The sequence below is a fragment of the Dendropsophus ebraccatus genome, chromosome 10, assembly GCF_027789765.1.
Source record: "Dendropsophus ebraccatus isolate aDenEbr1 chromosome 10, aDenEbr1.pat, whole genome shotgun sequence".
Classification (NCBI taxonomy): Eukaryota; Metazoa; Chordata; class Amphibia; order Anura; family Hylidae; genus Dendropsophus; species Dendropsophus ebraccatus.
Window position 1 is genome coordinate 39,208,903 of NC_091463.1, and position 15,109 is coordinate 39,224,011.

Genomic DNA, 15,109 nt, shown 5'->3' on the forward strand with positions numbered 1-15,109 from the left:
TAATGGACAGCGAGTGTGGGCCCGCTGTGCTACTCAACCGGTTTGGCTTTGGGCCACACCAGGGAGCGGAGTCTAAGTGCCCTCTAGGTCTTCACCCTTTATCCCGCTCCAGGAAGCGGAAGCTGGACTTCTGCGGCTAGAGGACACCAGGTCGCTCCACAGGTGTGGTCCCGGTGTGAGCAGCAGCTGGTCCTCAAAGACCAGATGGAGTCGGTGCGAGGCACCGGGGAACAGGCTAAGTATATGTCGGCAGCAGGAGAGTCAGTGCAGTACAAGGGATAATAGGGGTATCATAGTCAGACAGGCAAAAGATCAGGATAGGCGGATTTAAGGCAGGTCAGACAATCCCCCAGACAAACTGACTGATTTTTTTTTTTTAAACAAGACTATACTCAAAGGGGTACTTTGGGCTAGGGGTATTTTTCATGTATGGCCAGGGAGTGGGTGGTTATAGACGCCACCGTCCACTGACCTCCCCGGTTCCAGCGCCGGGTCCGGATCACGCTGCCCCATTCTCCCGTCCCGCTGCCTCTTCCTGGTCTGAGCTGCAGCTTAAGACGTGATGTCTCAAGGCAGCTCAGCCATTCAGCAGCCGAAGTGGGAACCCGCTACAACCGCTGAATGGCTGAGCGGCCTTGAATCGTACAGCTCAGGCCAGGAAGCGGCAGCGTGACGGGAGAAGGGGGTGGCGCGATATGGGACCCAGCGCTTGAACCTGGGAGGTAAGTGGATGATGACATCTATAACCACCCCCTCCCCAGCCATACACTGAAAATACCCCTAGCCAGGAGTACCCCTTTAACCTCTTAAGGACCCTTTAAGAGGGCGCCGCGGACCAGCCGCATGCGATTGGGAGAGATGGCCTGCAGAAAAACACCGCAGGCCATCTCTCCCTGTCGGCATGGGGGGTTGTTAACCCCCCCCCCCATGCCGACTATCGCTGCTATTGGCTGATCAGTTCAGATCAGCCAATAGCGTCAGTCGGAACCTTTCCGGGCCATCGGTGACCCGATGACCCAGAAAATAATGGTGGCCGGTGCTGTCCGAGGACGGCACCGACCGCCATTACTATAAAAAGTAATGGTGGTTACACTTATCAGCAGCTATAGGGATGTTCAGTATGTAGTAAAAGTGTTTTTTTTTTTTTCCAATTTTTTTTTCTTCTATTTTCCGCACCCTATCGCCGCTGAGTGTTGATCAGCATCGCACGAAAGTGCGCTGCTAATCAGCAACTCCTCCTTTTTGGCGTAGGGTGTTTTTTTTCTATATCCTACTGCCACGATCTGCTGATAAGTGCGGCATTTATTAGCAACACCATTTTTGGCATAGGTTTTTTTTTTTTTATACTTACTGTAAAAAAAACACGAAAAAAACACTACATTACACCACACTACACTACATTGAATAAAGTTTGACACTACACCACTACATACCCCATATACCAATCCCTAAATAAAAGTGGCCCCCGGCGTGTTTCCGGTATCAGACGCATACGTTATTATTGCCTACGACTCCGAAACAGCCAGTGAGGATGAATGGGGGGATCCTTTTTTCCTCCATTCATCCTCATCATCCAGTGACGTGTCTGGGGGTAGCGTAGCGTATGCTGCCCCCCAGGCATGTCTTTTCCGCCTTTACCGTCCCAATAAGAGATCACGGTATAGCGTGAAATTCTACAAACTCTGTGAGAGTACCTCAGGGTACACTTACAGATTTAGGGTAGGTGCACACTGCGGAATGGAGAAGGATAACTCGAATCTAGCCCCCAGATGCGCCCCCCCCCTCCTCCGAGTTAGTGGGAAGATCGTTCGGGAACTGATCTTCCCACTGCTGGATAAAGGTTACCACCTGTACGGGGATAACTCTTATACCAGCACCCCCTCTTCCGGTCCCTCGCTGCCCGAGCTACTGTAGATTGCGGCACGATCCGAAAATATCAAAAGCAGTAACAGAGCCCTAATATTTAGCAGCCATTGAGCGGACCCAGCGCTTCTGGATATGAAGGACCCCGTATCGCACCAGGGCAACATTTTCCAGGTGACGTCCCCCACACTGGAAAACAGGAGACCCCAGAAGAAGTGCAGAGTGTGGTGTAACAGGGGGATCAGGAAGGACACCATTTTTCAGTGTGACACCTGTCCTGATCCCCCCGGCCTCTGCATACTGGATCGCTTCAAGGCGTACTACACGTCATTGGAGTTCTACATTATCTAAATTCTGTCCCTTATTCCTATTTCAGGGGTCACGTTGATCCAGGGATTATTCTGATTGCCATTATGGAGTCGGGAAGGAATTTTTTCCCAGTGATGAGGCTACTGTCTTCTGCCTTACGCGGTTTTTTTTACCTTCCTCTGGATCAACACAGGTTGAATTTGATGGACTCTTGTCATTTTCAACCTTATAAACTAATAATTGGCCTAATACCCCCAAATAAATTAGAATTGTCCCTTTTCCCCAGCTAAATAGGTATGGCCGCCATTACCATTAGAGACTTGCCATGATGCAATTACAAAGCCTCTGTGCGGCCAGGACAGTAGAAACCCCCCACAAGTGACCCCATTCTGGAAACTACACCCCATAAGGAATCTAACAAGGGGGGCAGCGGGTATATGGTCCCCTGGTGACGGCCACATTTGGGACGTGAAAATGAAAAAAATTGTATTTTTTATTTTCACGGCACATGTTCTACATATGTTCCTGTTACCAGTGGGGTCCATATGCTCACTGCACCCCTCGTTAGATTCCTTATGGGGTGTAATTTCCAGAATGGGGTCACTTGTGGGGGGTTTCTACTGTCCTGGCAGCACAGGAGCTTTGTAATTGCGACATAGCCTCCATCCTCCATTCCAGACTCTAAATGGCACTCTGTCCCTTTGGTGGCTTGCCCTGTGCCCATATGGCACATCATGTCCACATGTGGGGTATTTTCGTACTCAGGGGAAATTACTCTGCACGTTTTGCGTTTATTTTCTTTTTTAACCCCTTGTGGAAATGGAAAAAAATCAAGGCTAGACCAACATTTAGTGTAATTTTTTAAAAATGTTTTACTCTACCCTCATTAACTGTGATCTCAAACTCTATGCTAAGGTACTGGCAACTCGTCTGAGTCTCCTTATCCCCCAAATCATCCATGTCGACCAGGTTGGTTTCGTACCGGGCAGGGAGGCGAGGGACAATACCCTTCGGACGCTTTCGCTGCTGTCGTGGGCTGGCCGTTCGGGATCCCCTCTGTGCTTACTCTCAGTTGACGCTGAAAAGGCTTTCGATAGAGTGCATTGGGGGTTCCTGCGGTCGGTTCTGGCAGGGGTGGGACTTGGTCCGCAATTTGTAGATAAGATCATGGCGTTGTACTCCTGCCCGTCAGCTCGTGTTCGGGCCAATGGCATACTCTCTAGCTCATTTACGATTCACAATGGTACACGCCAGGGTTGTCCCTTGTCTCCCACGCTTTATATTCTCACAATGGAACACCTGGCTGTGGCCCTACGACGAAATCCTACAATCCAGGGGGCAGTATTTGGACAGGACCACCACAAATTGGCACTCTATGCGGACGACCTGCTTCTATATATATCCTCTCCTATCACTTCCCTTCCCTCCATTCTCCAGGAATTTCAGCGGTTTGGGGACCTTAGTAATTTTAAGGTCAACCTGTCTAAAACTGAGGGTCTCAACGTTTCAATCCCACAAGAGACATTTGGTGTGGTCAGGGCCTCCTTTCCTTTTCAGTGGCATGCGGACTCTATTGTATATCTTGGTGTTAGAGTCCCCTCCGCTCTTAGCTCTCTCTTTGCCTTGAATTACACTCCCCTGCTGAATAAGGTCTTGTCGGAAATGACCTCCTACTTCTTAAAACCAGCTTCCTGGTTTGGGCGGATGGCTATTGTAAAAATGGATGTCCTTCCAAAGCTGCTGTACATCTTCCAGACTGTACCCATTGTCGTGCCGGTGGCCTTTTTCAGGACCCTGCGCCGTGCCATCTCAAAATTTATCTGGGGCAAGAGCAGGCCACGGATCAAATACTCCACTCTCACACAGTCCAGATCCCTGGGTGGCATGGGTCTCCCTGATTTACGCTCTTATCATGAGGCAGCGGTTCTGCGTGGGGTCCTGGACTGGGTACACGGCAGGGGTCTGAAGAGATGGGTGGACCTGATGTTTTCCCTGTGCCCGGTTGACCCCCCTGTCCTTCCCTGGATACTTCCTGAAGACCGTCAGGTTTTCTCCGGTCTCCCTTTTCTGATGTCTCATACACTTTGTGTCTGGGATAGATGGGTCGCTAAGTGGGGGTTATCTGTTACCCCTGGGCCGCTCTCCCCTATTCTCCAGAATCCGAAATTCCAGCCCGGACGGCAGACACACACGTTCCTGTTATGGGACCGATCTGTCAGTCCTAGAATACGTGACTGCATGACGGGCAGGACAGTTTCTTCTTTGGCTTCTCTCCAAGCCCAGTCTGCGAGAGGTCGGCTGTCCTGGCTGGAACATAATCAGTTGGTCTCTTTCATTCAGGCCCTCTTCCCACGGGACACTTACAACCCGACACTCACTGACTTCGACAACCTAGTTGTCTCCACATCTGCCATTCCGCATTGCATCTCAGTTATTTACCAGATCTTGATCAATACCGCTAACCCTGACAGAGCTTCTTTCTTTGATAAATGGGAAGCAGACCTCAACACCTCTTTTGATTCGCAGTCTGTCCAGACGATATGCGAACTAACCCACGGCATTTCCATGGCTGCTAAAGCTAAGGAAAAGAACTACAAAATTATCTCGAGGTGGTATTACTGCCCGGTCACCTTGCATAAAATGTTCCCTGAGGCTTCGGATCGCTGCTGGCGGTGCCTAACGGAGGCTGGTGATATGTTGCACGTTTGGTGGGCTTGCCCGGGGATCCGTGACTTCTGGGACAAAGTCTTGGGAATCTACAATGCGTACTCTGGACAGACTGTTGTCAACTCTCCTCAACTGACTTTACTATCTAAACTACCGGGTTCTCTCTCTAAGTCCAAAAAGGGACTCTTGCGACACTTTCTGACTGCTGCTCGCATGGTTATCCCCCGGCACTGGAAGACTCCCCTTGTACCTACCCTGGCAGAATGGATGAGTGAGCTTAGAGACCTTGGCAGAATGGAAGAGTTAGTGGCTGAGGCCCATGACCGATCTGACAAATTTGAGAAAATATGGTTTCCTTGGCGCTTGTTCATGGATTCAGAGGAGTTTCTTGTTCTTACCCGCTAAATCCTGACACCCGGAGATTCTGTGGTTCTGGGATTGGCGAGTCTAACTGACTGTAGTGGTCATTTTCCTCCCCCTGCCATCCCCCTCCCTCCCTCTGCTCTTCTTTTCATCTTTGTTTTCCCTTTGTCTTTCTTTTCCCTTCCCTTTTTCTTTTTTCCTACATGCATATCCATCAATGTTACTTTTTGCTGACTGTTGGTTCTGTTTGGTGCCATGTGCACCTCTAGCAGCATTATGCTATAATTGATAGCTGCTTCTATTTGTATTCTTTTATAATATTAGAAAACCTGACACCATGCGACTTGCAGGTCGCAGTTTATTGCGTGTGATTTAATGTGTATCTGTTCTTCTGCATGGTTGCCAATAAAATCAGATTATACATAAAAATGTTTTACTCTAAATCATTGATCTTGTCATGATTTTTTTATTTTCACAAGGGGCTAAAAGATAAAAAAAACACAAAATGTGTAGAGCAATTTCCCCTGAGTACGGAAATACCCCACATGTGGACATAAAGCGCCATGCGGTCGCAGGATAAGCCTCCAAAGGGAAGGAGCGCCATTTGTTTTTTTTAGGCTGGATTTGGCTGGAATGGATTTCGAGGGGCCATGTTGAATTTAAAAGGCCCCTGTGTTGCCAAGACAGTTGAAACCCCCCACAAGTGACCCCATTATGGAAACTACACCCCTCAAGGAATGTAACAAGAGGTGTAGTGAGCATATGGACCCCACTGGTGACGGGCACAAATGTGGAACAATGTGGCGTGAAAATGAAATATTAAATTTTTACACTATAATGTTGGTCTAGCCTTGAATTTATCATTTTCACAAGGGGTTAAAAGAGAAAAAAAAAACACAAAATGTGTAGAGCAATTTCCCCCGAGTCCGTAAATACCCCACATGTGGACATAAAGCGCCATGTGGGTGCAGGGCAAGCCTCCGAAGGTAAGGAGCGCCATTTGGATTTTAGAGGTTGGATTTGGCTAGAATGGATGATGAACGCCATGTCGCATTTACAGAGCCCTCGTGCTGCCAAGACAGTGGAAACCCCCCACAAGTGACCCTATTCTGGAAACTACACCCCTCAAGGAATCTAACAAGGGGTGCAATGAGGATTTGGACCCCTTGATGACAGGCACATTTGTGCCGTGAAAGTGAAAAAATGAAAATTTTCACTTTCACGTCACATTTTTCCACATTTGTGCCCGTCACCAGTGGGGTCCATATGCTTACTGCACCCCTTGTTAGATTCCTTGAGGGGTGTAGTTTCCAGAATGGGGTCACTTGTGGGGGGTTTCCAGTGTTTTGGCAGCACGAGGGCTCTGTAAATGCAACGTGGCCCTTGAAATCCATTCCAGTGAAATCCAGCTTCAAAAAGCCAATTGGCGCTCCTTCCCTTTGGAGGCTCGTCCTGCGCCCGCTTGGCACTTTATGACCACATGTTGGGTATTTCCATACTCGGGAAAAACTGCGCTACATGTTTTGTGTTTTTTTTTCCTTTTATCCCTTTGTGAAAATGAAAAATTGAAGGCTAGAACAACGTTTTAGTGTAAAAAATACTTTTGTCTTTTTTCACGCCATATTGCTCGGAAAATCTGTGAAGCACCTGTGGGGTCCAGATGCTCACCGCACCCCTTGTTACATTCCTTGAGGGGTGTATTTTTCTAAATGGTGTCCCTTTAGGGGTGATTTTTAGGTTTTGGCACCCCAGAGCCTCTGACAACCTGAAGTGGTACAGTCAGAAATGACCAAATATAACGGAGCCATTGAAATTCACTAGGCACTCCTTTATATCTGAGACTTGTGGTTGCGTCAAATAGCGCAATAGGTCCACATATGAGGTATTTGTATAAACTGCAGAAACGGGGCAATAAATATTGGGGTGCATTTCTCTGGTAATAGGTTTATAATTATGAAAAATATTGGATTACAATAAAATCTCTACACAGAAAATTAAAATTTTTTAATTTCTTACACACTTAGCTTTTATTTCTGTGACTCCCCTAAGGGGTTAAAAACTTTCTGGATGTGCTTTTGCAGAGTTTGGGGGGTGCAGTTTCTGAAATGGGGTGCTTTGTTGGGCTTTCTAACATACAGTCCCCTCAAATACACTTTGAACTTGAACAGGTCCCTAAAAATATCTGATTTTAAAATTTTACTGAAAATTTGGAAATTTGCTGCTAATGTTTTACGCTTTCTATTGTCTAAAAAAAATTAAATATAGTTTAATAAACATAAAGTAGACATGTTGCTAATGCTATTTAATATATAATTTATGTTGTATAACCAAAAAAGAAGAAAGGGATAAAGAGGGCAGACAAATGGAAAAAGCAACAAAAGCTAATGGGAGATCCCCTAGTAAACAATCAGAACAGGACAGAACATCCTCTAATGATAACAGGAATATTCAGGGCGACTCTTCAAATTCCAAACAGTATTGAAAGTTTTAGGAAACTTCTAAATAACTACAATTGACGTCTTTTTGTATTTTTAAACTCATCCTCCATTGTCTTTTTGTTTGACTTACACATTTCATTTTAATAATAAGTTAACAACATTGCTGAAATATTTAACACCTAAACTAACTGGAATATATACAGTTCACCCATGTGGTGCTAAGGCACAGAGTCCACTCTGGGTCTAGGTTCAGGGAAATCACCACCCCTCTAGGCCTTCTAGTAGTGGAGTCCAAGCTGTTTCAGCATCACAGGGGTGCCCATTCTAATGGAGACAATGTCCTCCACCCGATTCCAGAACATTGAGGGGCCACTCAAAGGAAAGGGGCAGTCGAGCCGAAGCTGCAGACGGTTGTCTCCATCCTGTATATTCTTTTCTAATATTTTAATTTTGTTTCTAAAAACAAGAGCAATGAAGAAAGTCTAACATGTAGTAGCTAAAAGCTCTACATGGTGATAACAAGGAGAAACTATGAAGACGTATGATGCAGAGAAATGGCAGACAATGCTTTTATATAAAAGTATATGGTGAAGAAAGAACAAGATATGGTTTAACATATTGTAGGATGGGACTAGGTTCCTAAGCTACAGCAATAAATATTGTGTAAAATTTAACATATAAAATTCAAAACATACAAGAGATGACACCATGTTTAAGACTGACTGATATTTTATAAAATGAGACTATATACTTAAGTTCCCCAGCTATGGGGATACAAGATAAAAAAAAAAAAAAAAAGAAAACTGTGACAACATTCCACCATGAAGAAAAAAAGAATAAAGCAACAAAAGGCAGACAAATGGAAAAAGCAACAAGAGTTAAAGGGGTTATCCAGCGCAACAAAAACATGGCCACTTTTGCCCCACTCTTGTATCTAGTTCAGGTGTGGTTTGCAATTAAGCTACATTTACTTCAATGGAACTGAGTTTCAAACCCCAAAAAGACAAGAGTGCAAAAGTGGCCATGTTTTTGTAGGACTGGATAACCCCTTTAGTGGGAGATCCCTTAGTAACCAATCAGAACAGAACAGACCATCCTCTAATGATAAGAGGAACATTCAGGTGACTCTTCAAATTCCAAACTGTATTAAAAACTTTTAAAGTGTCACTGTGACTTCACAAAACGTTTGACATGTCATAGAGACACGTCAAAAGTTTTGATCAGTCTAGGTCGGAGTGTTCAGACCCGTACCGATTGGGATAGAGACAGGAGAAGACGTGCTACAGCGCGTCCGATCCTGGCTCTGTGTCACGTGACCAGTCGGACAGAGTCTGACTGATCTGACTGATCACATGACACAGGGTCGGGAGAGGACACGCTGTAGCACATCTTCTCCAGGCTCTATCTCCCAATCGGTACATATCTGAACGATCAGACCATGACTGATCAAAACTTTTGACATGTCTCTAGTTAAGTTAAAGGGGTTTTCCAGTGCTCTACAAAAACATGGCCACTTTCCCCCCCCCCCCCCCCTTGTCTCCAGATTGGGTGTGGTTTCGAACTCAAGTGAGACAAGTGAGGAGGAAAAGTGGCCATGTTTTTGTAGCGCTGGATAACCCCTTTAACAACATTGCTGAAATATATAACACCTAAACTAACTGGAATATATATAGTTCGCCCATGTGGTGCTAAAGCACACAGACCAGTCTAGGTCTAGGTTCAGGGAAGTCACCATCCCTCTAGGCCTTTTAGTAGTGGAGTCCAAACTGCCTCAGCATCACAGGGGAGCTCATTCTAATGGAGACCCGTTTCTAATGTCCTCTACCCGTTTTTAGAACATTGAGGGGCCACTCAAAGAAAAGGGGCAGTCGAGCCGAAGCTGCAGACGTTGTGTTCATCCTGTATTTTTATTTAAAACTCATTGTATGTTGTCTTCATGTCTGAACAGCACACATTTACTTGTTACAATAAGTTAACAGCGTTGTTCAAAAATCTAACACCTATCTACATATGTGATTACCTTCATCAAAGTTATTCCGTATATATATATATATATATATATATATATATTTATAAATATGGGGGGTCACGATTGACTTTAGTAATTTATGCTCCAACGGGAAACAGCTTTCACTGTGCACCTAGTATATCAATAAACAAAAAGGGCCATGTCAGGGCTGCTCCGGGCCGCCGCCGCAACTCCCCTCTGTCCCAGGCAGCCACTAAAGTGTCCGTGTGCAGGGACCCGGCGCTGCGGCCTATGGAGATAAATGCTGCCCAATCACAGAGCAGATTCTACTGCTGGAGCACTACAAGCACTACAACCTGCCTATTGCTCCTGCTCACCTCGCCTGCCGTCACCAGCAAACCAAGCCAGGGGTAGCGACCTGGGGGTCGCCTGCCGAAGCAAGCCCATCCCGCTCTGGTGAAAACCAGCGGCCCCTTAGACTCCGCTCCCTGGTGCGGTTTATGCCATTGCTGGTGGCGGTACAGAAGATCCACTACCCCAGTCGTGACAGGCCACTAGCTCAAAACACAACTGAAAATGCCCTCCATATGTAAAACGTAGCTTTTATTGGCTCTCTGATAAAAAAAAAAGTGTATCTATATTATTTGCTAAACTTAAAAATACACTCCACTTTAGTCAGCTAAATATAATGTCTGTAGTCCCTTAAAATCATAGGGTAGTCACTAGTAGCTGCAGTCTACTGGTTTTTCTAAAATCAGGCCCCTTAACTAGTTTTGCCCGCACATGGGCGTCATCAGGAGGAGGGCTTATGACCTCCTCCTGATGACGCCCATGTGTGGGCCCTATTACACATAGCGATCATGCCTATTCAGCCGATTATCACTCCATGCAACAGAGAGAATGATCAACTGATGAAACGATCATCAGCTGATAAAATAATACAAGCATAAAATAATACAATATTAACTCACCTTACCACGATCCCCGGTGGCCTCCGAGGCCTTCCCTGGTGTCTGCAGTTCTGCCTTCTGTTCCGATCCTTGCACTGACAGGCTGCGGCCGCTCAGCCAATCTCTGGCCTGGTCGTGGCCAGTGATTGGCTGAGTGGCCACGGCCTTTCAGTCCAGAGACTGGAACAGAAGGCACAGCTGCAGAGCTGCTGACAACGGGGAAGGCCTCGGAGGCCAACAGGGAATGTGGTAAGGTGAGTTAATATTCTATTATTTTACACTAAGGGCAAGGGCTGCACAGACAGCACTTACAATTTCCGTGCAGCCCTTGCTGCCCGATAGTCGGCCTGTGTAATAGCTCAGTAAACAAGCGCTGATCTAGCAGATCGGTGCCTGTTTACAGTTTTTGACTGTGCCATCTAATAGGACCCTCACTTACCTGTGTGGTCGCAGAAGATCCAGGTCACTCTGTGTGGTCGCTTTGATCCAGCCAGCTCTTATTTCTGACTTCACCACATGACAGTGTTCAGTAGGTTTCTCACCAACAACTTTTAAATGAATCAGAAAGAAAAAACTTCAACATAATAAAACAGATGCACGTTTTAAAGGGATTATGTGAGGAAAATAAATATTTCTCTAGGTCTGGTGGAGGTGTGGCAAATGCAGGTATGAGCAATAAAGAGAATACAGCACTGACAGGAGTGTTGTGGCCCTTTCAAACAGTGGATTAGCAGGAATGCCAGTAGTGGGACTACTTTCTATCTAATATTGTTGTCAATATAATAATTGGCCAGCTGGAAAATGTCTGTAAAAGATTGAGCCTCAGATAAATAGATTTATATGAAACAGTAAAGCCGCTTACACACACACACAGCATTTTGATAGTATTAATGTATATACAGTGGGGGAGATTTATCAAACATGGTGTAAAGTGAAACTGGTTTAGTTGCCCCTACCAACCAATCAGATTCCACTTTTCATTCCTCACAGAAATAAAAGGTGAAATCTGATTGGTTGCTAGGGGCAACTGAGCCAGTTTCACTTTACACCATGTTTGATAAATCTCCCCTAATATATATATATATATATATATATATATATATATATATACACACATAAATAGTATACATTGCCCTACCTTTTTGAATACATAATGTCCCACTTTAGACTATAAAGAGGCTCATAAACACATAGGTACCTCCTGTAACCATGACAACAGGGCAGATGAGTCATCAGCCACTTCAGACTTAGTAAAGGAAACATCCCAAACTAGCATCATATATTGTTACAATGATGACTACCACCCCCTGCAGGATACTAACAGGACCCCATTGATAATGAATTGATACCTTAGTCTGGCTGTCAGTCTCCATGACATGTTGTTTCCAACTGTCACTTTCCATGTCTTCTAAATGGGTGGAGCTTAGCTATGTGGATAAACAAACAACTGCCAATAGCAACCAATCACAGAGCAGCTTATAGTGCTCCAGCAGTGAAAGCTGCCCTGTGATTGGCTGCCTATAGCAGCCAATCACAATGCAGCTTGTAGTGCTCCAGCAGTAGAATCTGCTTTGTGATTGGGCAGCATTTATCTCCATTACTTCTAGCACTAGCACTTCTAGTGGCCTGTGGGGGAAGCAGTTATTGGAATAAACCTAATTATTAGTTCACCATTAGTGCTATACAGTGATGTCATGGATGTCATGGAAGGGTATAAAAAAATATACATTTAGGGAAGAAACACTCACACCGGATCTGCAGAGGATTTCACACTGCGAATTTGCAGCAAAATCCAATGAGGATCCCTTGCCACAGCCACTCAGCGGGATGTCAAGATGTCGTGAGCCCCAAAGCAAGCCGGAGCGTGGAGCAGGTACAGCATGCTCTGGCTGGTGGGGGGTTAAGGGGGCTGTCACTTCCATACCCTGTGACTATGTATTCTCATTGAAAATCACAGGCAAGGGATCAGCAGCGGATTTTGCTTCAAATTCTCAGTGAAATCCTCTGCTGATCCGGTGTGTGTGTTTCTACCCTAAATATATATTTTTTATGCCCTTCCATGACATCACTTTATAGCACTAATGGTGAACTAATAATTAGGTGAATTTGCATGAAATCCGCTGCGGATCCGGTGTGTGTGTGTTTTTACCCTTAACATATTAATCTTATAGACTTGAATTGGTAAAACATGCCGCATTAGGCCATGTTCACATGTTGTAAGAGACACACACCGGGTCACGGAACGGCCGGTCTCAGAAAAGATCATCTTTACCGCTGCTGAATACAGATGCGTGTGGCTCCATTGTGTGAACTGACAGGGTTTTCTTAAAGCTTTTCGGTAACGATGTCCCTGTAGCCCTTGATAAACGATTATCAGGCCGTGGAATAGGCCCAGTAAACAAGCGCCGATCTAGCAGGCCAGCGCTCGTTTACATTATTAATCGGGCCTTCATTGGCCCGTGGAATAGAGCACTAAGGCTGTGTTCACCATGACAGTATGCAATGAAGCTCCAACCTACTGTGTTGTCAGGACTCTGTGTTCAGCATGCATCTGCCTGACATTTGGGCACCTATTATTAGTATTCCCTCCCTCCTGTGGCCTCATATACATTGTACTGTGCCAGATATGAGGGGCAGGGACAGGGCCGGATTAAAGGGAGGGCACAAGGGGCACGTACCCAGGGGCCTCCACCACTAGGGGGCCCCCACCAGCCCAAACCCAGAAGTGGTGTCTGGGAGCCAGTCCCATGCGCAAAAAGCATGTGGAAACCCTACCGCACTGGCCACACTGCATGCTGTCCAGGGAGGGAGGGAGGGATGTGTAGGGTTAATCCTGTGTAAGCATCTCCCTCCCGGCAGGCTCAGACTCCCCCCTGGTGAGTCTTTGAATGGATTCTTCCTGTCAAGCTTCCGTGTGCCTGTCTCCTGCCGAGGTCCTCACTCCCCTTTGCCCCTTCCCCTCACTGAGGAAAGGACTGCGTGGGACCTTAGCAAGGAAACCTGATCTCTCCAGCAGGGATGTGACATCATGGAACATGCTGGAGCATCTGTCACAGTGGCTGACAGGCTGAAGGAACAGAGAAGAGCCAGAAGAGAGAAGACCTGTCATCTGCCCAGACCAGGTGAGTATGAGGTTTTGTTTTGTATTGGCACATCAGAGCAGGGGTATATACTATAGAGGCATATATGAGAGCAGGGATATATACTATAGGGGCATACTTTAGAGCAGGAGCAGGTGAGTATGAGGTTTTGTTTTGTATTGGCACATCAGAGCAGGGGGCATATACTATGGGGGCATATATCAGAGCCGAGGGCATATACTATGGGGGCATATATCAGAGCAGGGGTATATACTATATATATAACCTGTGTGCAGCATATGACATGATTCCTGTGTGCAGTGTATGATATATAGCCTGTGTGCAGCCTATGATATATAGCCTGTGTGCAGTGTATGGTATATAGCCTGTGTGCAGCCTATGATATATTGCCTGTGTGCAGTGTATGGTATATAGCCTGTGTGCAGCCTATAATATATAGCCTGTGTGCAGTGTATGGTATATAGCCTGTGTGCAGCATATGACATGTAACCTGTGTGCAGTGCATGATATATAGCATGTGTGCAGCATATCACATATAGCCTGTGTGCAGTGTGTGATATATGGCCTGTGTGCAGTGTATGGTATATAGCCTGTGTGCAGCATATCACATATAGCCTGTGTGCAGTGTATGATATATAGCCTGTGTGCAGTGTATGGTATATAGCCTGTGTGCAGTGTAGTGTATATAGCCTGTGTGCAGTGTATGATATATAGCCTGTGTGCAGCCTATGATATATTGCCTGTGCGCAGTGTATGGTATATAGCCTGTGTGCAGCATATGACATGTAACCTGTGTGCAGTGTATGATATATAGCCTGTGTGCAGTGTATGATATATAGCCTGTGTGCAGCCTATGATATATTGCCTGTGTGCAGTGTATGGTATATAGCCTGTGTGCAGTGTATGACATATAGCCTGTGTGCAGTGTATGATATATAGCCTGTGTGCAGCTTATGATATATAGCCTGTGTGCAGTGTATGGCATATAGCCTGTATGCAGAGTATGACATATAGCCTGTGTGCAGTGTATGATATATACCTTGTGTGCAGTGTATGATATATAGCCTGTGTTCAGCGTATGATACATAGCCTGTGTGCAGCGTATGATATATAGCCTGTGTGCAGTGTATGATATATAGCTTGTGTGCAGTGTATGGTATATAGCCTGTGTGCAGCATATGGTGTATATATAGCCTGTGTGCAGCATATGGTATATATAGCCAGTGTGCAGCATATGACATGTAGCCTGTGTGCAGCTATATATGCCATGATCCTTAGGGTAAATTCACATGTAGCATATCCGCTATAGATTATACACAACCTTTAAGTACTTTCTGCTCTTTACTGCTTCAGGTACTTTATATAGTTGGGAACTGAAGATGGGACCTAGACTTGCAAGTCCAGGTCTGCCTGTGATTCACAACTGCACATGCTAGCTGTGGTGGCTGA

At 45.7% G+C, this 15,109-nt stretch overlaps 1 long non-coding RNA gene across 2 annotated transcripts in view; it reads right to left on the reverse strand.

Annotated features, from left to right (window-relative positions):
* Window positions 1–11,997, reverse strand: part of LOC138766057 (uncharacterized) — a 37,409-nt gene extending 25,412 nt beyond the window's left edge. For both annotated transcript variants that reach the window (XR_011358672.1, XR_011358673.1), the window contains exons 1-2: window positions 11,909–11,997; window positions 10,999–11,107 (exon numbers count right to left, since the gene is read on the reverse strand). This is a non-coding gene — a long non-coding RNA (uncharacterized lncRNA). The remainder of the gene's footprint in view (window positions 1–10,998; window positions 11,108–11,908) is intronic.
* Window positions 11,998–15,109: the final 3,112 nt, after the last annotated feature.